Here is a 24,817-nt window from a genome sequence, read left to right as displayed (position 1 = left end):
CAGGAACACGGTCAATATGAGCAATGACGCCCTGGCAGAAAGTGGCTCTCAAATCGTTGCCTCTGACTGTTGACCTTCAGCAGAATTGCAGTGAGCGAGGGTCATTTGTCATGTATGGTCCGGTCTCTCTGCTGTGAGCAGAACAGTGGGTGATGCGCAACACAGTTTATCCAGCTTTTCCTTGGCTGGGGATGAAACAAACTCATGAAACATGCTGCAGTATGCCAGCCGGCAAACTTCCTCGACTCGTTTCACTGAAAGGATTTTGACACTCCACTGGCTCTGGAATGTAAAATGATGCACATCTTGCCAAGCCGCAGCAGCCATTTTGGTCTCTCTATGGACCATAATAACACAATTGATGACTTCTGACGGCCAGAGAAACTGGCCAGAGTTCATCACTGCTCAATTAAGTAGCACAGCGAAGTCTGAAATAAACCTCAGAGTCCTGCTCTTGAAGACGAGATACGGAACTTCTTGTTAAAACCTCAGTTTTTCAAAAATGAGGTGGACAAATGTAGCGAGAAGATAAATTATGCGAGAGATTAAGGAGAAGGTGAAAACAAGTAAATGAAACTCTCAGTGATGATGATGATGATTATGGCCAGAATTGATTGAAAGATTAATTAACTTGGATGAACAGATAAAGATGATTGTCCTTATGAGTAATATATAATCCCTCGTAGCAAGTCACACACACACACACACACACACACAAATATAACAGTACGTTCACACAAGCATATCAGCAAACACACTTCCATCACTTCATTAATTCATCTCGTCTCACACGTGCACCATACACACACACCATGCAGCTGTTGCTGGTTTGTGAGCGGGTGTCTGTTGATATAATGTGCGCAGTCAGTCGCCTCCCAGTCCTGGCAGATGTGGCCGTAAGCCGGAGCAGCCCGAGCAGCAGAAGCAGCAGCAGCAGCAGCAGCAGTAGTGGCAGCAGCAGAAGCAGAAGCAGAAGCACACGTACAGCCGGGAGGCCTGGTGGCTCACAGCTTGCGGGGAAGCAGAAGCTCGCAGGGAGCTCATGATTGATCGCTCTCATGATGCCAGCTGGAATCTCTCTCTCATCTTCTCTTTTCATCATCATCTTGCTGCTGAGAAGTGTCACAATGCATACTCCGAGTAATAAGGCGCAGATTTCATCTCACACTTGACAGGTTTTAACGCGCCAAAGCTCATTTACATACATGACTGTTAGCGTTAGAGCACATGGAGGGACTAGTTTACATAATTCCTATACGCCTATAAGATAATGGTCCAACTTGTCTACATCTACATACAACAGCAGCCCTGTAGCTGTTTGTTATGCAACCACATACAGTTCTGTATATCATTTATGGCCCCATTGTATATTTATTTGTGAAGATACATATGCTTCCAGCTTCCAGAGGGAGGAATGTAGCTGCCAGAAGCCAGGAGTCAGGAATATCTTTGAAAACTGCAACATGCGACCTCCCCTCCTCCTCCTCTTTTAGCTCCTTCACTTTAAATTAGACTCATATCACAGGCATGGACGCTCTATTCCTCCACCCCTCTCCTTTACCTTCTCATCTCCACCTTTGAAATCCACCTCTTCTTCTTCTCCCCTCTTTATCTCTCTCATCTCTCTCCATCAGACACCATTATTCCACCTGTAGGTATGTGAGGATCTCTCGCCGTCTCTTCGCTCAGCTGGTTTTCTTCTTCTTCTCTTGTGTCCTACATACAATAGGCCCCTGCGGCGGGCTCCGTTCACCTTTAAATAACAAGCTGCTGGCTGACAGGCAGATGGTATAGTACAGCGCTGCACACTGTAGCTACTCATTAGAGCTCGATAGTCAGCACATCATTTATAGCTAACCACAGTGACAGTGAGCCTTGTCAATTAGAGCCAAGTTATTTTCAGACAGCAAGGGATGAGTAAACTTCAATGTGTGTGTGTCAGAGTGTTTTATGAGTCAGTGCATGTTAGAAGGTGTGATAGAAAAGTAAAGGAGTAGGTGAAAAGACACAAACACCAACTGCCACATGTTGCACCTGCCTGCTGTGTGAGAATGATGCACAATAAATGCACCTACATTTCTCGATTAACATGAAAAATCACACATACATCAACCAAACACACAGACAAGTAAAGTGAAGATGTAGATGGAGAATGTGAGAGAAGGAAATAAAAAAATTTTTAACAAAAATGTGAAATATGAAGATAATTTCATGTAGGCAGATGAGAAAAGAAGAAAAAAAAACACATTTTTAAACTAAAATGAATATTTCTAGCCCTGTCCGCATTTAAAAAAAAAAAAAATAAAAATGTTGACTTACCTTAGTGATAGCTCAAGTGTGAAACTCCTCATAAAAAAAGAGGGGATTCCAGTGCGGAGAGGAGAGGGAGACTAACAGGTGGCGAAGAGAGGAGCAGATAGTAGAGAGAGAGAGAGAGAGAGAGAGAGAGAGAGAGAAAGAGAGGGAGAGCAGGAGTGAGCAAGCTCCACGTTTATCATTAAAAATTAAATGCACGGATAGTTCAAGTTGAGATGAAAATGAGGAGCAGAGGGGAGACAGGAGAGAGAGGGGAGACGGGAGAAGAGGGAAAGCGGCATGCTGGAGGAGGAGAAGGAGGAGGATGGAGGATGGAGGGAGGGAGTGAAGAGGAAGAGAGAGGGGGAGAGAGAGAGAGAGAGAGGCAGCGGGGAGTTATTCCTTGACAGTCTGTTGTGCATGTGACTGTTTCGCCTCACTCCCTCATGCATCCCCCCACCATCATCACACACACTCAGACTTGTTTTTGTCACTTGGGAGGACTTGCATTCACTCCATCAGGACTTGATCTAACCTTAAAACACTACTCCGCTCCTCTCCTATAACACTATCAGACTCATGGTGAGTCAAATCAATGCTGCAGAACCAGAGATATCTTTATTATTCCACGCATTCCTCTTCCTTGTCAAAACCTGGTGCCTACAGTTCAGTTGGAGATTCAGGTGGGTTATCTTAATCTCAGACCAACATTAGCTCTATGTGCAGCCATCTCATTCATTTGAATGGGAGGAGTGCATTGAAGGAGCAGGGATGCTAACGCAGGAGGCTGCTCTCAATTAAGTTGAACCGGGCTCAACTTTTACTGCAACGCAACATCCTGCAACGTCTTGCAAGTTGCATTGGCCAATCACATACATGTAAGTGCGCATTCCTGGTGTGAACGCAGTGTTTCTGTTGTTCACTTTGAATGTTGTGACGAAAGATAAAATAGTTGCCGCCACGATAATTTTCCTGAGTTTTAAAATCCTGTCTGTACATTATAAACTGCTGGGTGGTGTTTATGCGTCCGATAAATCTTTAAATGCATTAATGTGCAGCTCCACCAGGACTTCCTGGATTGTCTTTAATTGTCTCACTAGTACCTTAAACAACACAACCCCACCAACCAGTTTTTTTTAACACATGGCTGTTGTCGGCTTGAATGCAGCCTCATGCTAGATACGCCTAATGTATCCTTGAGCCGCTATAGCCTCAAGTAGAGAAGACCTCACCCCACATTTTTTTCATTCAAGTCTTCAGCCCTAAACAGTGATTTATCAGATGACGCACAGCTCCCTTTGGAGTCACAAAAAGCTTTATGTGACTTTTTTCACATAGGCTATCCTGTATTAATCCCCATAATCTGTAAATAGATTTTGATATGTAAAATTGGGGGAGTTCCCCTTTAAAGGATAAAGCTGATGTTATTCTATATATTTATTTGTTTGATCAAATTCCATAAAAAGAGCAAAACCAACAATGAATTTACCCTACGAAGAAAGTACTGCCTGATAAAGCTTAATCGTCTGTGCCATATGTTCACATCATATTGTTTTGACTCTAATTGCGAGCAGCCGAGTGGGAAAAACAGTTCAAGTCAGCCTCCTACGCAGGTGTAATTCTGAGTCGAAGATATTGACTACCATAGCCTCCACTTGGCAAGAATTACAGATGTGTCAATAAGCCTGTGGCAAAATAGCAGCAAAGCCACCATTTCTTACAGATATGTCTAAATAAAATTCAATGTAACACTAATAGAATTGTTTAAGCTAATTTAAAAGGAGCCATAGGCCTACATTTGCTAATGAACTACTATATGATATTTATGTTATTTAAATGGTGTTGACTAACCTCTAGCAGTGCATTTTGAAATAACGTGAATACTCCCGAGTCAGAATAACAGGAGGTTTTCCTTTGCTTTCCATTCCACAGACATTGCATGAATGCAGCATTACATTAAAAACTATTTAAAATAACATGAATCTCCCTCCGTTTTAGAGGCAGTTACTAACTATTTCTTGGCAAACAAAAGCCAGACACAATGAGCTTTCCAAAATTTAGTTGTCACAGTGAGGTTGCTAGGTTTGGTAGCCACCATTGCACCAGAAACCAAACCTAAAACCTGAGCTCATCAACTTTATCTGGACACCTGTGCTGTAGATGTAGATGATTATTATTAATATTTACATTTCTCTTTTTGTATAGATTAAACAAAAAAAAGGTGTTATTTAGTGAGCCTTGTAGGTGTTGCTAGACATATATTTCACTTTGATCAGAGCCAGGCTGGCTGCCTCTATCTGCTTCCAGTCTTTATGCTAAGTTAAAGCTAGGCTAATCACCTCTCAGCTTTAGTTCTGTACTTAATGCACAGTAATGAGAATGGTTACATGCCTCACCGAGGGTTTAAAAGTCTTAACCCAAAAATGTAATTGTTAACCTTGCAGGGACCTGGTTTTTCATAATTGAGAGCTGGGTCCCCATAATGTGACTGTGTCAACTAATTCATGTCCCCACAGTGTTAGTGAAGTAGCCACACACACACACACACACACACACACACACACACACACACACACACACACACACACACACACACACACACACACACACACACAGCATGTCTTGTCAAATGCAGGCTTTGTGCTTTCTGTTTGAGAAAAAAATGTCTAAAAACATATGTCATCTCATTAAATCTCTCTGTCTCTCTGTTAAGTCTGAACTAATATATGGTGGCTAAATCTCTCAAACACACACACACACACACACACACACACACACACACACACACACACACACACAGTCTCTTCAGTTCCTCCATATAATTAAGCTAATGGTTCTTGAGTCAGTGATAGACAAGGGGAAACATGCTATTTCCCTCTTGTGTCTATTGAAGGGACAAAATTGGTGTTCTCTCTGTCTCTTTCTGACTTGTCCTTCTTTTCTTTTAACCTCCTTTATTTCAGTTTCGAGTCCACACTCTCTGAAACTCTCTGTCTATCTAAAACAGGAGTCAAGAATCTGTCACACGGCAGAGGCTGTTGAATAGACTTACTGGTGCTTTTTTTGTGTTATCTTCAAAAATTGCTTGATGTCTTTGTTCAGTGGTGTTCTTCATGTCTCTGCCTTCGTATGCCCCCTCTCCAGTTCCCTCTCTTTTTCTGTCGCACAAAGACGTACAAAGACACACACACACACACACACACACGCACACACATGTTGTGGTTCCATTAAATTGATGCTGTGGCACAGACATGCATGAATGCATTAACACAGCAATACGACGCACACAAGCCTCCAGAGAAAGATGACTCCCACGGCTTCATGCAAAAAGCTGATGCCACACACATTTACGCAATCACACACACACACACACACACACACACATACTCAGACACACAAACACACTATAATTTTGAGCTTCAACTCTGTCAACCCTTCAATCCTCATATCACCTTTTCGGGCTTTATTCCACTTCCCTGCCTCTTCCCTCCCTCTTTGTCATATCTCTTCTCCTCTGCCTCGACGTCCTCCTGCTTATGAGGACTGAAAATCTCCTCATTATAAATGCATAGTCGTTATGTGCTCTCTCCACACCAATTATGTCGGGGACGGGTGCTAGCGCTTTGGTGAAAACAGCTGACCACAACAGAGTCCACAATAGATCTGACAAGAACAAACGACATCAGCGAACCAGTCGGCCTTCTTACACACATGACAAGACGACAAACACTGACAGAAGTGGTTTTTCAAACCAATTATAAAGTGAGTAAGTCACTTATACTGTACAGCTACACAGTTATGCCTTCTGTATAAAGAATAAACATATTGTACACAATCGTGGCCCAATTTGAAATTATTATATATTTTCCTGTCATTGTACTTGTGCTTTTTGTTTTCTATTTGTTGGTTTATCACCTTTCATATATTTGTTATATTTAATTTAATGACAACACACATTACTGTCAATGACATTTCTTTAAACGTGCCTTTTGGGAAGATGTGTTCTGAAACCAGAGAAGTGACATTTGAAGAAATAAAAACAAGGAACATTAAAGCACTGACATAACAACAACAGCAACAAAATTAGTATGTTCAAGCAAGAGGAGGAAGCAGCAAAACACTGATCAATCATCAATAATATAATAACACTGTTCATTATAAAACAGTATGATACAACAGAACACAAATTAGCAACACTGTTAACCCATTTTGCACACATCAGCCATGCAAAGCACCCTTAAGCAATAAGATGAATTATTAACATTAATAAAATGTTAATAGAAATAGTTTGAAAGTTATTTAAATGGTACTTTAAGGTAACGTTTCTGTATTTTTTTAATTTGTATTCAACTCTGCCTGCTACACACAGACCCCCCCGCCCCCCCACACCTTTCTGTTGAGGCGTCTTGCTTCCTTCCAGCTAGAAAGCACGATGGGGCTGCAGTTGTGTTGATGGCAGTGTGACGCATGAATAACCAGCTAATCTCAGCTCATCGCATAAAAACAGTATGACTTGAATGAATTTTTAAATTACTTCAAGCTTCAGCATTTTCCTTTTTAAAGTGACTTTAGTATCAGTAGTTTTAACCCACAATTAATTAACATTAGTTTTAGGTTGTTGTCCTTTGTTATTATTAGTAGCTAAATTATTGTTTTTGTCAAAGCAAATTTTCAGCACTGAAATGTGTCCTTCAAAAAAAGAAATAAAGAGATTTTTTACAAAGTCAATAGCTAAATACAGTCGTGTGAGTAAAAACGGTGGCTCTATGTTTGTGAGCTTTCTTTACTTGATGTTAAATAATCAGTAGTGCGGACTTTAAAGCCTTTTCGCTTACATGTTCTTGTTCAAAATTGCAGTTAAATGCAATATAGTGTTAATATGTGTCATTCAAATATAGTTCTAGGTAGTTACTGACACAGTAGAAGCCAACGCAGATAATTACTGGTGTTAATATTAACATTTGCATTATGCAACTGTTGACCCTCAAAAAATGTGACTGCATGATGCAAATACTAGAATGTACACCCATACATACCCAAGTCATGCAAAGCAATCCATCTGGCAACAGGCACAGGACAAGTGAGCAGTAAGTTAGCAAACTAATAATAATGATAATACATAGGTGGTATATTATAGGAGGGCTCACATGTCTGAGTTTTCAGAAACCAGTTTTTTTTTTTACTTTGTGTAAAGGTGAGGTAAGTGGTACAGTTTCTTATTTAAGGTGGTAGCAGTGTTTATATTTATATTTATATTTATATTTACATTTATATTTATATTTATATATATGTGGTAAATAAGTACAATGAAGTTAAACTTTGTAGATAAAAGCTGTCATAAATATGTAAGACAGAATAAACACTGTACACTATGTTCTGATACAGAGCTGAATATTTATGATTCCTACAGATTTTTCTAAGGTATAAAATGCATTTCCACTAATGCTGATATTATGCCAAGCATAGATGAGCAGAATAAAAGAAACAATCTGAGATCTCCAAGGTCCTCTTTTCTTTGACTTGCAGCCATGTGACTGAAGGTTGTTGTGTACCGATCTCAGAGAAAGGGCTCAAGCTTCTCACTGCACTCTGGTACACCAGCTCTTCAGTATTATCACTCTTTGAGAAGAGCTACCATGATGTACTGCATGATTCACTGGCCCATAATTGTGTGAAATTGAAATGCTAGCATTCTAAATGCGCCTTTATGTTGCAAATGAAAAGAGAAGCCTGTTAGTCACATTAAAATAAGAAATACAGCAGCTGTCGTGACGCCAGGAGTGCAACAGATAGTGCTGGAGAGTGGCAGACAGGAGAGGAAACTGCATTCAAATGAAGGTTTTAGGTGGAAGGTAGGTAGAAGAAGGAGGAGTGTCTGAAAAAGCATAAAAAAACACATTCATGACTCTAGATCTGCTGTTTATTTAGTCTCTGGCCCTGTTCACATCTGCCATTAACATGCATCTTGGGTGGTCCGTTCACAAGTGGACAGCACAAAGCACATCTGTTCACACCTGGCATTAGAATGCATCATGTGTGTCGAGTGACCACTTTTAATCGGATCTCACCTCCCTGCTCTATATGCAAATAAACATATACATCATATACGTTTGCAAAGACCAAATGCGTTGTTGTTTTTAACCGGCGGGAGGCAGCAATGCAGTGCCTTGTGTCTAGTCTGCTGGAAATTAAAAGAAGAAGAAGTAGTTTGCAAAGATCTATATAGATATAAAGATATATATATATGATGTTACAATGTCGGATGTTCATATTAAACGTGGCCAATGTGTCAAATAATGAAGTAAACCTATGTAGAAGTAATCAGGTTTCAGACTGCTCTGACCACTCAGTTTCAAACAGTTTTTGTTACTTTCAGCCCAAGCCAACTATGGCTCGTGATGGATTTCTTTATATGATCATCTGCTCCACTCACAGCACGCAAGTTCACTGCTCTGATAAACATTATGACATTTTTCCATTGTTTTGGGGGTAGTCACACCGAGCTATGACTCAAGTTGAGCTGGCACACTGTGATTGTGATTGTTTTTCCATTACACAGCACGGCAAAGTAAAATAAGTAGTTTGCCTGTTGGAGGTGTGCTGGTTGTCCTCAGCTCTTCATCAAACATCATCATCACTGTGGCTTGTACTATTCCTCCCTGCATTATTTCTAACTGTTTGTGAACAAATAGCTCTAAATATGTGGAGTCCAAAAAAATAAAAAAAAATATAGAGCTGGAAATTAACATAATAGGTCCCCTTTAATAAGTTGCTCTCATTGGCTTTTTATTCACGAAACTTTAATTGCACTTACTGTAAAGTAATGAGTGTAGTTCTCGCTGTCTGTCTCTCCTCTGCTCCGCTCCACGTGTGTGTGGAGCCAGAGGGGCTGAGTCCCGCCGTCAGTGAAACACAGAGAGCAGAGGAAAGAAACCTAGCGCAACCATAAATGACAGCAAAACGCAGTAGAGACTCTCACACTGAGCTGCAATGAAACAAGTGCACATAAATTAGGTAAATACATAGTCTCTACTGCGTTTTGCTGTCATTTATGGTCGCGCTAGGTTTCTCACCTCTGTTCTCTTGAGTGTCACAGAGGGCAGGGCTCAGCCCCTCCAGCTCCACACACACAGAGGGGAGCAGAGGAGAGACAGACAGCGGTGGAGACTACACTAATTATGCTACTGTAAGTGCAATAAAAGCTTTGCAAGTAGAAAGCCAGTAACAGTAATTTATTAATGTAATTCCCACAAAAGAGGGGGATGTGGGGGATGGGGGCAGATTTTAAGAAGAGGGCCTATTCGTCTGCAGAGTCAGACATAATTAATAAGCCTCACAAAAGTGGACTGCTGACATTTCCCTAAAAAGTAATAAGTTAGAGGGAGAATATCAGCAGCAGAGTATCCTGTTCAACACATAGTGACTTAGTTTAGGTGATTAATACAATTCAACAAAACTCTTCATACAATTTTTTCTTATCACTTGAGACGATCCAGTCAATATGTAATAAGATGATCTGTGTGAAGGACAAACACTAAAGGATTCACAAAGAAGTCCTGACTACCTGAGGAGCAGTCTTTGCAGAGTTTGTTCCTTTCATCTAATGACTTGATAATCCAGAAAGATCCAGAGGAATCACAGGCTCGAGGCAAAAAATATACACGCTTTTGTTTTATTACTTCATAAGTCCAGTCAAGGTAGAGTGAAACAATAAATGGAAACTGCACAAAGTTTTAGCCCCAAGCATGTGCATTTCTGAACTGATCTAAATGAGCTTCGTATACTGCGTACAAAGCGTCTTTACTCACTGCAACCCATCCTGGGTGCTGTCCCAGTTACCTTTTCTATTTTTCCAACTCATCCCCTATGGAGCTTTTCATCAAGAGACAAGAGAGTCTCTGACTAAGGGAGACATTATTAGATGTCCACTGATGCAGGTGCAAATTGGTCCTGGAAGGAACAAACATAAAACATTTCTAAAAGCTTTTCTCTTCTAAGTGTGCTTTTGAAGGAGTTTTTTTTTTTTTTCTTCTCAGGGAAAACATGTTTGCGTCGTGATAAACAGGCAGACAGTGAAGAGATGTGTGACGGTGGACAAGCGGCCTTGGTTGCCATATGGAGACAAACCGCTGGAACAGTCATGGAGGACTGAGAACAAGTTCACATGAGTGCATGACCGACTGTGACGTGTGCAGATGAGTGTACAGCAGCTTATGAGCCCTGCAGCCTAATGTGCACATGCACACAACAGGCATGTTCATACGTCTGTGTTCTTACATTTGCTCATAGTAAAGGGATGTCAATGTGTGTAGTATCTTTATGCGTGTAGTGTGTGTCTGTCAGCAGCTTCCTCTGCCTGTTGATATAATCATGTACCTAAAACTCTGTGCAGGGGATAGAGGACACAGCTAATTCAATCATGTACAGTAATATCTTACATGCAAGAGAAGAAAAGCTCCTCCATTTCTATGACTTATTAGATAAAGTGTTATATTGAAAAAAATCTGTTATCATTGAGATCGGTAATATACACAAACTGTTCGGCTGTGACAGATAAACTTTGTGGAAAAAGCAGGAATTAACATAACTTTATGGGTTGTTTCAGCTCACTGAATGTCTTTTTGAACTAAATGAGGAATTATAGAGGAGAGGCAGGCACTTAAGATAATTGCCATTGCCCACACTTAGCGGACAGTAACAGTTTCTTACCAAACCCAAATGACTGGCGTTTCAACTGTTACTTAGTCAGACATTGTTATCTATCACCATTACTGCATGTTCAATGGTGTAAAGCACTACTTGGAAAACAGATTTTGGTGTGTCATCACAAGACAAACCTGGAGGGTCACAATTAAAGTTGAAGTGAAATTTGAATGCTCCTCATTTTCCCCAGGGAGCTATAAAATATAATGATACAACAGATGTAATGCATATTGCTTTGAATAGAAGATAAAACCTTTTTAAACATATTTGTGGGCACTGAACTTTGAGCCTTTGGGGGGGCCATCAAGAGGCAACTACTACTACGGCTTGAGGCTGAAGCCAATGCGGAAGTACCTTGAAGTGGGATGCCAGTAGACTCCGATTCAAAACACATCAACTTCTCTCTAGAAATACTAAGTCAATAATTTTTTCCAACGAGTCATTATGGTATCAGTCACTAAAGTCGGGCCCTCTAGTAAGTGTGCTGGAGGTCATTTTGGAAATTATTGTTCTGTTAATAAGATTTGAAGACTTATAGTAGTTTTGATGTCTGCCATGTGGGCGCTGGTTGACAGCTGTGATTGACAGTTCGCTCTCCTGCTGCCACCAGGATTTGCACTGCGTCAGACTATTTCCGCAATATTGCAGCAAATTTGATGTTACTTGATTATGATACTTGCCCTGGGTGACGTCACACCTCTATATCTCGCTATTGCATCTCTTTATACAGTCTATGGAGGGGCAGCAGTCTGATATTTAAGTTGCTAGAAGACGCATAACTTCCGTGGTGCTGATTGGAGCTCTTTGTTGCTGTAATAGCTTCTATATAAAATGGTTGTTTCCTCCTTATTCAATAAGGCTAGTGTTAGTTATGTATCATTAGTGATTTAAGACATCTGTCCCATGACAACATTGAACTTTTCTGAGGACACATCATGTTATCAGGATGAGTCATCATCAACTCCCACACAGAGTTGTGATGGCGCTGTCACATTTATTATATTATTTATTATGTTTATTATATTAATAAAACTTTTCTTCTTCCTGGAAATTACAATTATGACCAAATAAGTACACACGTTAAAAACAAACACAATGATACTGTATATACACTGATTACTCAGCAAAAAATGTATTTCAGTTTTTATTGGGAAAGCTGGGAATCAAAAATATATATTTCTTCTCCTTAAAACTATGTTTATGTTCTTCTGACACTTTTTTTTAACAAGTCTTCTTATGAAACACTTCTTCTTAAAAATAAATACACTGAACAGCTTGAGAGGGGAAATTCACTTTGGTTGAACTGCTCACAACTCTTAGACATATTAAACCTGTGACAAGGGTCACACGAAGAAGTTGCTTCATTTTAAGGAGACACAAGCTGAAAAGGGTGGGATCCAGTGATTTTCTATCAAATGCTGGCAGCTTCAACAACTGCTCAGTTCCGGCTCAGTCTAACGTGAACAAACTGCTCTGTGAGTTGACAGCATTATGTAATGGTAGAGTGACAAAAAGAAAGATAAATGTGGCAAACACATTACTGTGTTTTCATACTTTTACTTTTCTTTTCTGGTTCAAAGCAAACATATTGGGTAGAAATATGATGCAACCAAGCTCTCTTTCAATCACAGATAAAGGCTACATTTAAAAATATAGCTATAGATAGTGTCCCTGTTGGTGGCTGATTTCATCCAAAGAATATATTTTTCATCACAGATGGCAGATCACAGTGTCAATGCCATGCTCTGTTAAAATTTAATATAGTCTCTGATGTTAAAGTGAAAAATACTGTAAAATGAATATTTACAGTAATTTGCACATCACTTTTTCAATTCTTACGTCTCTTAAATCTCACAGCTTTGCATACATTCAGTTACAAAAATGCAAGCTGACAAGCTGTTATGTCAGCAATGTCTAAATCTGAGCTGAAGTGTAAAGTGCTGAAACGTTCTCTTAAAATGGGAGCATGGCATCGACTTGCTTTCTTTTTTTTTTTTCTCTTAAAAGTATACACATACAGCCTCAGGTGATGTGCAGCCAGCCACATTCAAAACTGAATTCTATTAAAAGTACATTGATATGCAAAAAGGCTTGAAAGGGCATTTGGAAAAGATTTCCAGTGCGGTGTCGGTTTGCAGTCTTTATAAAGTCATTGCACAGTCGGCTAAATAAGAAAAAAATACTGTTTTATTAGATATTTCGTATGAAAAGTGGCTTTCTGCCATGGCCAAAACAGCCTCTCAAACGGAGACCGTCTGTGCTTCAAGCTGTACCGTTTCACAGCAAAGTCACAAGTGAATATTGATTTAAAACTCTAAGTCAAGTGTTTTATAAACTTTTTGGCAGCGTCACACATATGTCACGGGTGATTTCGTATGTTTTAAATGACGTTCACATGGCAGGTTTCAACCCTGTGGCTTGCACTTCATGAGTGAATTATTTCATCAAAACAAATCATAGTGCAATACACCAACAGTGGCTTTGATCTGACCAACTTGAAGTTTTTATCCTGGGACTATAAATGATATATCTCTATGTGTATGACTTGAGATAAGAAAAGACACAGATTTTAACAGATTGCTATTTGAAGATCTAATCAGAGGGTGACATCTAGCCTAATGAGATTTCATATGGGAATATCAGATACATGCTAATTTTAGACCGAGGAAGTGAAAGACAGTGCGTTGCATAATGCACATGAAACAACTTGATTAATGATCATTTACAAAATGCTGTTTTGACATGTGATGTCTGTTTTTTATTATTATTATTATTCGGCTGCTTTACCACATGATATAAGCTTGCTGCTGTAATCAGCAGTCTGTCAAAGTGTTTGAAAGTGAAAGTTAATGAATTATGAATCTGAGCAAGAGACAGAAATGGAGAACAGGAAACAGGAGAGAGAGGGAGGAAAAAGAAGAGAAACAGAGGGAAGACGGACGAGTTTGGAAGGAGGAGAAGAAGAAGAAGAAGAGATGGGCTGTCAGATAAACATTTCTGAAGCCGCGAGTTATCGAGCTCATTTCACACAATTTAAATAGTATTTTTCTAATCTCCTGAAATCTCTGAAAGATGAGAATAAAAGAGGCTTTTACGAGAAAACAGTCAAATAATCAAATAATCTATAAAACGCATCACTGAGGAGACTGAAGTTATTCCAGCTCTGTTGAGATATTGATTTCACATATCAGACACACCTCCTTCACTCTCACAAACAGTTTTGAATTATCTTGGGGATTTAGGCAAGAATTATTGGAGAAAAAATATGAGAATGCTGTGCCTTTGTTGAGAAGAGACAAGTCATTAATGTTAGGCGGTGTACTGTGAGATATTTACTCTGAAAACAATAACACATGAATATTCTAAACAGCCTTACAAATTCATGTTTAACTGCCAGGATTACCTTACAAATTACACAATCAGCATTTCTTTCCCTTCACTATTCATCATCATCCATTCATCTATAATTAACCAACTGTTAAATGTTAAACAACAACAATAAGTGTCTCATTTTAGGGTGAGCAAACAAGACAAATTGGAGGAGAATGAGATAAATGAAAACATTATCAAGTCTGGCCAAGCTCCCCAGTCTGAATTTTCCAGTCTAGGAGTAATGGCTCTTCAAAAAAACACCTGAATTAGGGCTGTCAGATGACAACCAAGTCAATTGATGCCTGGAACATTAACTTCAAGAGTGACCTTTCATTATCCAGTAGTGCACTTATGCTTTCATAGCAAAGCTCACAGGACAAATATCAGAATCAGACTGACATAAAGGACTGTGTATTCTAATAAAATTAGATTTATACGGATTTGAAAGAAGGTGGAAGGTATGACAACATTTTTTTTGTTTTGTTGTGTAGACACTAGAAAAAACTTGTGGGAAGAAATGTCAGAAATTAGATTTAAATTAGAGGATTTATATCACTCTGGCTGTCTGTTAAATATAAGGCTACAGCCAGCAGCCAGTTAGCTTAGCTTAGCATAAAGACTTGAAGTGGGGGAAACAGCTAGCCTGGCTTCAAAGGTAACAGCATCCCACCAGCACCTCAAAAGATAACTAATTAACAGTGTTGTTACGTGAAAATTGTAATTAATTCTTCATTACACATTCCTCATTGCAAACATCATTACATTACACATTACATTACTTTTGTTACTCAGCTTTCAGCTCTGTCAAAGTTGCCTTTAAACAACTCAAATTCCTCCACACTCACACATTGCGTCTTTTGTATTTAACACATGTAGAAATAGAAAATGATGTGTTGTGGTTTATCAGACAGGTAGGAAACAGTTTAGAGGGACCATCGACAGCTAGTGTTAGCGTAGCCTCTGTGACTGCACACAGCACTCAAGAAGTCCTGACCTCAGCTGAATGATTCACACACCCTCTAAATCTGAACTAAACTAGTGTCAGGTGACTCTTGAATGTAGGCGTACCCGAAGCTAAAGCTGCCTTCAGATGATAAGAATTACTCTTCGCTCACCGTGAGGTAGGGCACAGAGCATAGTGCAGACACTTGGTGCAGAGCATGGTTGTATTATAAGAGCTGGATACTGGACCGAAAACGGCACCTATTCAGTCCAGTAAGAACTGCTCACCTAGTGCATATGCCGAAAAAGTTCCTAGCTTCCAGGTTTACTTCTAGGGGTATGCGGCACACTGAATATACGCGGTAGTGTTTCACCCACTAGCCCCACCCACAAGTTCCCGCTCAGCCCATAGACCTAAACCTCCACAGATCAAAAATTCATAATAGAAAGAGTCAACAGTTGTACAGACGTTTCTTTTACAATGGTGGTCTATCGGTAAAATGCTTTTTGGGGATTTTTCGCTGTAATATCGCAAGCGGCCACTAGGAAAAATTGGCCGCAAGGCTGAGCGGCAGCGTCGTATCCAGCTCTTAAAATACATCCATGGTGCAGAGGAAAGGCGCAGCGCTTGCATGCGTTGCCTCCGGCTACGTCACATACAGCTGTTATCTCATTTGTTGCACTTTGAAAGGTCAGCAGCAACTGAAGTCAAAGTTGAAGTAATCGGAACTTTGAGCGCAATTGCAACCGAGCGGTACGCCATGCCAAGGGTTGCACTTCTGTCTACTTGGGCCACCACTCTCTTCACAGGAAAACAAAAGCACAGCCAGAGTAGAGCGGTTTTACTGCTGATCATGTGTGGGTACTTTAATGTTGGCAAACCAGCTAAGAACACACAACATGTGAATGAGAAAACTTTGGAACTACCGTGAGTCACATTTCTCCTCCTCCAGAGCATATCAACGCTCCATCAATCCCAGTAAGACAGCGAGCACACCGACCCCCAAGTATAAAAGTAACAGAGCGTTATTGGGATTAGTAACTGTAATGCAATTATCGTAAATACTGAGCTTTAAATTGTAGTCCCTTACACTACTCGTTACTGAAAAAAGTGGCCTAATTATGTCACTGTAACACGTTACAAAGTAATATGTTACTGACCAACACTGCTAATTAACATGTTATATCTAATGTGTAATCCATACAAAAACCAAAGTGTAAAAATGTCAATTTTCTATTTAACAGCCAGACTATTTCTTGTCTCCACTGGTTGCCTGGCCACTGCTCCCAGTCAACACATAGTCTGACACAAGCCCCCCAGTAAAATGGCAAATTGTAATTTTTACACTTTTGTGCAGATTACACAAACAAAATATCTTAAATGTCCTAATGCTAAACTAAGCTAACCAGCTGCTGACTGATGCTTCATATTTAATGGATAGATATTAGAGTGGTATCCATCTTCTCATCTAACTATTTGCCAGAAAGCGAATAAGCATATTACCCAAACCATTTAAGCCTTTAAAGCTCCAATACTGTGAAATGAACCTGCAGTCGCAGAAGTAGTGAAGGGGTGTATGTCTGTAGGTTTACAAGGCAGACACCTGTGATCCATTTTGTTTTTATCACCGCCATGAGGCCAAGTTTACAGTATATTGCCTGGAATTTGCAGGGGAAACAGGGCACCGGTGACACATCCTACACACAACCATGTCAGTCATTATGGATGCAAGTATGCGCACACACACACACACACACACACACACACATTACTCACTCAAACACCAGTCCCCTCTCCAGCATACACACACATAAATGCATGCACACACACGCATGTATACACACCCCCATAAACAGTGTTAAATCTCCACCATGTACAGCCCCAATTGTAATCTGCCAGCCAGTTGCTAGGCAACGCTGGAACTTGTAATAGCACTCGGGTATCATGGCCCGCCACGGATGGGGGTGAGGGTGCACATGGGGGTGCCGGGTGAGGAGGTTGCGAGGGTATTTTTAAGAGGGAGTCTCTGGGGGGGAGAATGACAATGATTGCTCCAACTGCTGTTCTGATGGAGACACACTTGTTAGCTCCTCCTCCAACCACCTAACCATCTCTTTAACCATCATGGGACACAACAGTCAGCCTTAATGCCATTTCTGACAAGAGCAGCTCTACATGAGGGGTTATGACGTTAGATGAGGAGCACAACGGCAGGGAGAGATTCTATTTCTTGTTCCTGTGTTCTGTGTGCTCAGACTGGAGTGGTTTATTTGGAGCAGTCTGTCTGATGTGAAGAGGGAAGTTCAGAACCTAATGATGAATCTTCTCTTTACAGAGTCTGCTACATCTTTTGGAGTAGAGATGGGTGATATGAAGGATTAAACATCACAATATATATATATATATATATATATATATATATACACATATATATATATATTTACCAAAAAGGGTGGGCCGCTAATGAGTATTGCCATTATTTATTGGTTATTCTCATTATTTTCTCAATCACTTTATCAATGATCTTTTAATAAAATGCCTAATACATTCTCCCTGATTCAAAGCCAATGTCTTCAAATGTCTTGTTTTATCCAATCAACAGTCCAAAACCCAAAGATATTAAGTTTTCTATCATATAGGACAAAGAGAAGCATCAAAACGGGGCACCTGGAAGATAATGTTTGGCACTTTAGCTTCAAAAATGAGTGAAAAAGTAAAATGCTAAATAAGTGATAAAGACTGTCTTTGAGGTGTCTGCAGAGAATAGCTCAAATACTAAATACATATATATATCACAATATTTTTAACCAAACACCAACATATTAATAATTTCATGATGTTTTAGGAATAAATCAGCCTGATAAGGAAAGACCTATAGAGAAAAGAAAGATGTTTTTCCAATCAGAAGAAATGAGTTGGAGTTGTTTTCAAAGCTTCATTGCCCATCCTCCTTTCAGGCAGTCAAGGCTGCCAGCACCCCAACACCCATGTGATGCTCTCCCACTCCATCCTTCATCCCTAAGAGGCAACCTGGGAGCGAGTCTGTCAGGCTTAGTCAAGCTTACTGTACCTTCCGCCTGTCACCAAGCAGAACTAAACTAACCACCACAGTGAAGAAACAGTATTGCTTACTGGAGCTCAACTGTTCCAAATGGGGCAATTCAAAAAACATTATAATCACATGAGGAGAAATTTCTCCGGCCTGATAATTAGCAGTGGCGAGTGGGGGATATCTTTGAAGCTGTTTGGCTTGGCTGCAGTGCAACTGCATAATGGTCTTCATTATCCTGTTTCCAGTGGTTTCTGAAGCACTTTCAGGAGTAGGAAAATACATACAGTACATTCATAATTCATGCAGGTTTCAGGGTAATGGTCTTTTTTTGAGGTGTGATCCGAAACAGTCCTGTTTCTGTCAATGCAAATTTCTCTATATATCTCCATATAACCAAAACTAAACCAACATATGATAAAAAAAGAAATTGTTTAAGCAATAGTTGGACATTTTGGAAAATATGCTTCTTCATGTTCTTGCTGAGAGTTAGATGAGAAGATCAATTTCTTATCTGTCTTGTATGTGTACAGCTACCCCCAGCAGCCAGTTATCTTAGTTTAGCATAAAGTCAGGGCGAACTAGCTTTGCCGCCTGCCTGTAGCTACTTCTAAAGCTCACTGATCAGTCCCTCCAGGAAATTGTGATTTTGCGATCGAAATAATTAATGCAAATTCAAGAACTGTCTGCAATATTTGTGAGAGCTTGCAATTTTGGGAAATTACAGCAACATTTCCACATGACATGGCCAAATCAACAGACTGCTTGCGATTTGGACCAATTGCTGCATTTCGTGTCATGGTAACTTGCATTGTGTGTGACATGTTATAGTGCCTTTTCTAATCCAAACAAAAACCAAAAATGTAAAAGTTGTGGTTTTACAAGGGAGAATCTGGACAAACCGCTACAACCATTGACTGTATATAAATATGGATGACACTCCACTTCGTACCACTATGCAAATGTGAAGCCAAAATATCTGCCATCTTGCTTGTGTGATGTCATCTGGAGCCAGAGTCTGTGCAGTAGAGTCGGGCAGCATGAACACGCCCCCTCAGCTGTCCCACCGAGGTTTGAGAGCGGCTGTCACAGCTGTCAATCATGATGTCACACCCTCTTTTTATATTGTCAAATAACTAATTAAAAACAAACTTATCCGAAAAATGAGTACTTGGACAAACATTAGCGTGATAAGAACTACCTACCTGCCTCATATTCTCGGGTCTGTTGTCCAGCTTTAGAGAAGCTCTGTTCAGAATATCCAAATAATTAAGAGGACACAACTCAATGCCATTAGACCACAAAAATAATTTTCAAAAATTTCCTACTGAAAGATGTACATTGTACTATTTCTTTTTTTTTTTCCAAGAAACACTCATAAAACAGCCGGTGTGATCAGTCAGCTTATACAGCTGGCAGTAAACACAATAGCAGATTAGCTTACTAGCCGTAATGATAGCTTTGCCACCCCCGTCAGTCACCCTCGCCTTGCAGGTCATAACAGCCCATCAAGAGTCTTATGAGAGTTTTTTGTAAAATGTAAAAGTTGTGTGCCAGATTATTTATTGGCAAAGAGTAAACTTTCTGAAGTCTTTGCTAGTTGCATAGCAGCCTCACTGTAATGACAAGACTTCAGCCACGAAATAGCCTGGCACATAACCTCCATGAAACCACAATTTAGCAGTTTTACACTTTGGTTTTTAGACATTAAAAAACAAGATATAATGAGTAAATTTATATTTACTTGCTGGATTATTTCTGTTGTAATCACATGCTGTATATGTTCTAACATTATTTAAATTCATGCAACAGTTAATCACCGGTGTATTGGCAGTCCAAGTGTATTTTGGAAAGGATTATAGGTGTAAATACTTGCTATTTTTGTGTTCTTGGGTGCTAGAATGCAAGAACATTTTTGTTATTTGTGACAGTGAATTGGGGCATGAGGTAGTCTTATTGCTCATGTGCAATAATGCCCTAAAAAACGTGCTGCTAAGGATCTGCAAATAAGTTTGGATTGAAACAAGTTTTTGACCGTGTACAATGTGTACACTTTATGTGTATACAAATAAATTTTCATTCAATGTTTTCCCTGCCTCCTGTGGACCTCCTGAGTACATTGGGTTTCAGAAGAAAAGTGGATTCAGTTCAGTGGAACACGAGTCAAATATCACTCTCTCTCTCTACATGTATATATATATATATATATACCAGTGGCGGCTGGTGACTCAAAAAATTGGGGAGGACAGGGAGAAAACCAACATAGGCTCTTACAACAAACTGCATCAAACTATATCATTGTCCCACCTGATGAAATCGGAGGGGTGGGGGGCAATTTTATATGCCAATAAAACAATTTGCTTGAGTGGTGAAAAAGCTGCTTTTTTAAAGACATTTAGCATATACATATTGTCTCTAAACAAAGAAGTGCTCACTTTAGCCATGGAGTGGATCAAATGTGTCATTTTACCAACAAAGTGAAATTCAAATTTATAGTACTGTTCTATTGTGACAACAAATTTATGTTCTGATCAAAAACAGACAACATATCACATGATTTACACGTGTTTCCTATATATTTTCTTAGTATACAGAAATATATAAAGTAGCACAAAGCTTATAATGTGATACAGGTTCAGATCAGTGCTGAATACTAGAAAGATTGAGCACTAAAAACATTCACAGATCTAAAAGTGTAGGTTCACATCAGAAAGTATTAATGCATGTATCAAATACATGACTTACACACTCTGATCTATGTGCACGACATACAAAATATAGTCTACAAAGCTGACATGTTAACACTAAGGGTGTTAACATGAACACAAAACTCACGGTTCGGATCGTATCATGAATTTGAATCACGGATCAGATCATTATTAGGATCAGCGAAAAAAAGGGGGGAGACAAATAAAACTTTGTTTTCCATTTACTCTGTAACACACTTACAGCAAGAAACAGCAAGGAACTTTTGCCCATGGTCTTAAATGAAAACAACATTTAAGATGTCCAATGTTTAAATAAAATAAAATATATAAAATATTCAATGCTCAGTTATTGCAATATGAGGCATCATACCTTCCTCTTTTAAACAGTAAATGAAACAGTTTCTGTCCACATCATCAAAACTTGATGATAACAAACATTCACCGCTGACGTCAGTTAGCAGCTAGATGCTAATTAGCTGCTCAGCTGCAGCACATCAAACAGCAGGTAAACAACTCAAATGCTGGTTTGATCGTTGCTCTTCAAAATCCCTGTTAACGTTAGCGACACGCTGTCTGCCCATGACTTGTACTTACAGCAGTTTGTTTACTTTGTCTTAAATGAGACATTAAATGTTGCAATTAATCCGCAGTTCAAATGCCTACCGAACTGTGTGGGGGCGATCAGTACTACGATCCGTTACACCATTAGTTAACACTTGTTATTCTAGTTACTTTAAGCTTATTACTCAACATACGGCTCAGCTTAAAAACAAACTAAAGAAACTGTCAGAAGCAAGCAGCCAGACCTCCTGCACTCATTCATTAATCACACATCAACAGGTGACTGAACAACCACTCAATTAAAAACGAATGAATGACAACAAGCAAACTAACGTCACCCACAACACATTATATGATCTCTGCTGCATTCTTGTTAAGGAGATAAATTCACACAACAGCCACACAGATAGACATTTAACCATCAGAGATGAAATTAGCGACCAAAGAGACAGAGAGAGAGAAGCTGTATCTGACTCACGTTATCTGACATCTTCTTTCTTTCATGGAGATGAAGTATCCATGTTATAACATCCATTTTTATATTTTGATCTCCCTTGTGCCTCTCAAAAAAATAGAGGAGGATCAACCTCCTCTGCCTCTATGGACCAGCCTCCACTGATATATACATAATACTTTGGAGATTAAGCAGCCTAGGAACTTGGAACATGGCAATGGCCACTATAACATGTTCATTGGTGAGTTCATTGGTCTCCTGGCTGTAGCCTCATACCTACCAGCCAGACATGAGTGGTATTGATCTTCTCATTAGCAAGAAAAAAAAGCATATTTCCCAGAATGTTGAATTATTGTTTTAAATTTGTGTTGTGTGCAGCCAATAAATATGTCTCTTTGAAGAGGAACCTGGACTGAGATTTTTTCAGTGGCCAAAAAATCTTTTTGACTTTACTGATGACTCTTTCTCTCTGGAGCACTCGTACTCAAACACTCACAGTCTACCACAGAAGGTCCCTCTGCTACAAGAAGTGATATAGTGACAATGTCTGAAACTGTAGGCACCACCACTGTCTGCCCAGGCGTATCAGCACATGGACCATTTGTTCTTATTTCACCACTGTGCCTCTCCCTCTAGCTCTGCTCGTATTCGGCCTTTATGGCCCCTGACAACTCATGTGACAAATAGCCACCTCTCTCCTGATACCTCAGTTCCCTCCACAATCTTCCCTTTCCCTTTGATAATAGTCATCTGGTAGCGAACACTGGCTGTGTGCATCAGCCATGGGAATCGCTGTCTGGCATCAGGATTCACCAGCTGCCAGCGTCAATCATCAAGTCTGTTTCAAAGCCACTGTTTGTGTGTTGTAGTGAAACCATGCCACCCTGTGGAGGGAAGATCTTCAGAGCACATCAGATTGATGTGCAGATCACAGGTTTTGCAGGCTGAGTCTACAGCTGGATTTAGGAGCAGGAACCTGATTTTAATGGGATGTAATGCTTTATTGATCCCTGGAGGAGGGTTATCTTTTCACTTTTCTCCCTCCACCTTAAGGTCAGAGCACTGGGTCTTATGCAAAACAGCCATGTCTCGCTCAAGGGCATGTTCAGATGTATGCTTGCTGACACTACAGCTCAGAGCCAAGTCCTCTGGTGGAATGATGGTCTTCAAGTTCACATTGCCACCACGCTGCATGAACTACAATCCATATCTGATGGCCTGAGTTTCTGTTTCTGAGATCAGATGTAGATCCCAGGGGAATGCAAAGCAGATGCTGTCTTTCTGTGCAGTGAGTACAACCTGCACTGTGCGTGAAATCAGAGATGCAGTTTTAGGCAAAATAAGTCAGTGATTCTGGGCTAAACTACAATCAATTTTCATGAAAGTCATTGATTTTACGGTAATATCCTGTATGTGTGTGTGTGTTTTGTAAGGAAAAATGAATTAGGCTAAATTTCCTCTGCACCCTGCTCATATACTGCACTTGTGGTCCTGACCTAATCTGTGTAGCGGCTGGCACAGGGACAAAGCCTGTTGGTATCTGGATTTATTGATAATTAATAACCTCTTTCAACCCCATTGACCTGCTGTTGGGTCAGTCATTACAAATTCATGGTGTGTGGGCAAACTTCAACCCCACACAACTTTTTAAAATTGGACAATCCAATATTCATACCCACTTCAAGCAGTGATTGGCCAGCAGTGTAGGGGTCAGAAAGTCATCAGGGTTTTAACTTCTCTCTAGCTCTCTTTTCACATTCCTGACCATTGCAGTCACTTTTAACGTGAAGTTGTCTGCTGTAACATTATGAATGTCTTTCAGGAAAGACTTTTTGAAAGTATGAGCCGTTATCCCCGCATTTAAATGATGTCATATCTCCCACCTATGACAGCCAGCTTTTCATGTCCACCTTCAAGCCATTTGGAACAATTGTAAACACTTTTAATTTCCAATTTGTTCGGAAAAAACGTCTCTACAAACTAGTTCCAATCTAGCAAAAAACAACCTTTAGTGCTCATAAGTGATATCAACTTCTTGGCATATACAATACAATAAAGAAGAAAATGATGAGTGAATAAACAAATATGCAAATGAGCAAACAAGTACACTCTGCAATCCCCTTCAGTCACCCACGCCTTGCAGGTCGTAACAGTCCATCGAGAGTTTTATGAGAGTTTTATGTAAAATGTAAAATAAAATGCACCAGATTATATATTGGCTGGGAGCACTACCTTTCTGAAGTCTCTGCTACATCGCATAGTAACAATGATGGCAAGTCTTGATGACAACCCCCCCATGAAACCACAACTTACATATAACATGTTCATTAGTGAATTTAGAGGTGACAGACCATTAGCTTACTTATAAGCTGATGGTCTCCTGGCAGTGGCCTCATATCTACCAGACAGATATGAGAGAGGTGTTGATCTTCTCATCTAACTCTTAGTAAGAAAAAAAAAAGCATATGCCAAAATGTTGAATTATTGTTTTAAATTGTGTGTTGTGTGCATCTAATAAATATGTCTCTTTGGAGAAGAACCTAGACTGAAATTTCCAGTCAGTAGCCAACAGCTTTGGTGCAAAATATTTTTGACTTTGCTGATGCTATTTTCTCCTTCTCTCTGGCGCACTCGTGGGTACTCAAACACACACAGTCGAATACAGAAGGTCCCTCTGCTACAACATACTGAACTCTACAACACTGTTTATCATTCAATTGCAGCAAATAGTT

General features: G+C 39.8%; 1 protein-coding gene across 3 annotated transcripts in view; it reads right to left on the bottom strand.

The window, feature by feature from the left end:
• Positions 1 to 24,817, bottom strand: part of LOC121886400 (double C2-like domain-containing protein alpha) — a 56,870-nt gene that overhangs the window by 29,892 nt on the left and 2,161 nt on the right. For 2 of the 3 annotated variants that reach the window (XM_042396327.1, XM_042396329.1), the window contains exon 1: positions 22,110 to 22,125. The exons of the other annotated variant lie outside the window; for it this stretch is intronic. The gene's annotated coding sequence lies outside the window, so the exon portion shown is untranslated. Of the gene's footprint in view, positions 1 to 22,109; positions 22,126 to 24,817 lie in introns of those variants that run through there. 3 annotated transcript variants of the gene reach the window in all.

Source organism: Thunnus maccoyii, chromosome 20 (assembly GCF_910596095.1).
Source record: "Thunnus maccoyii chromosome 20, fThuMac1.1, whole genome shotgun sequence".
Taxonomy (NCBI): Eukaryota; Metazoa; Chordata; class Actinopteri; order Scombriformes; family Scombridae; genus Thunnus; species Thunnus maccoyii.
This window is presented reverse-complemented; position numbering and strand designations above follow the sequence as displayed.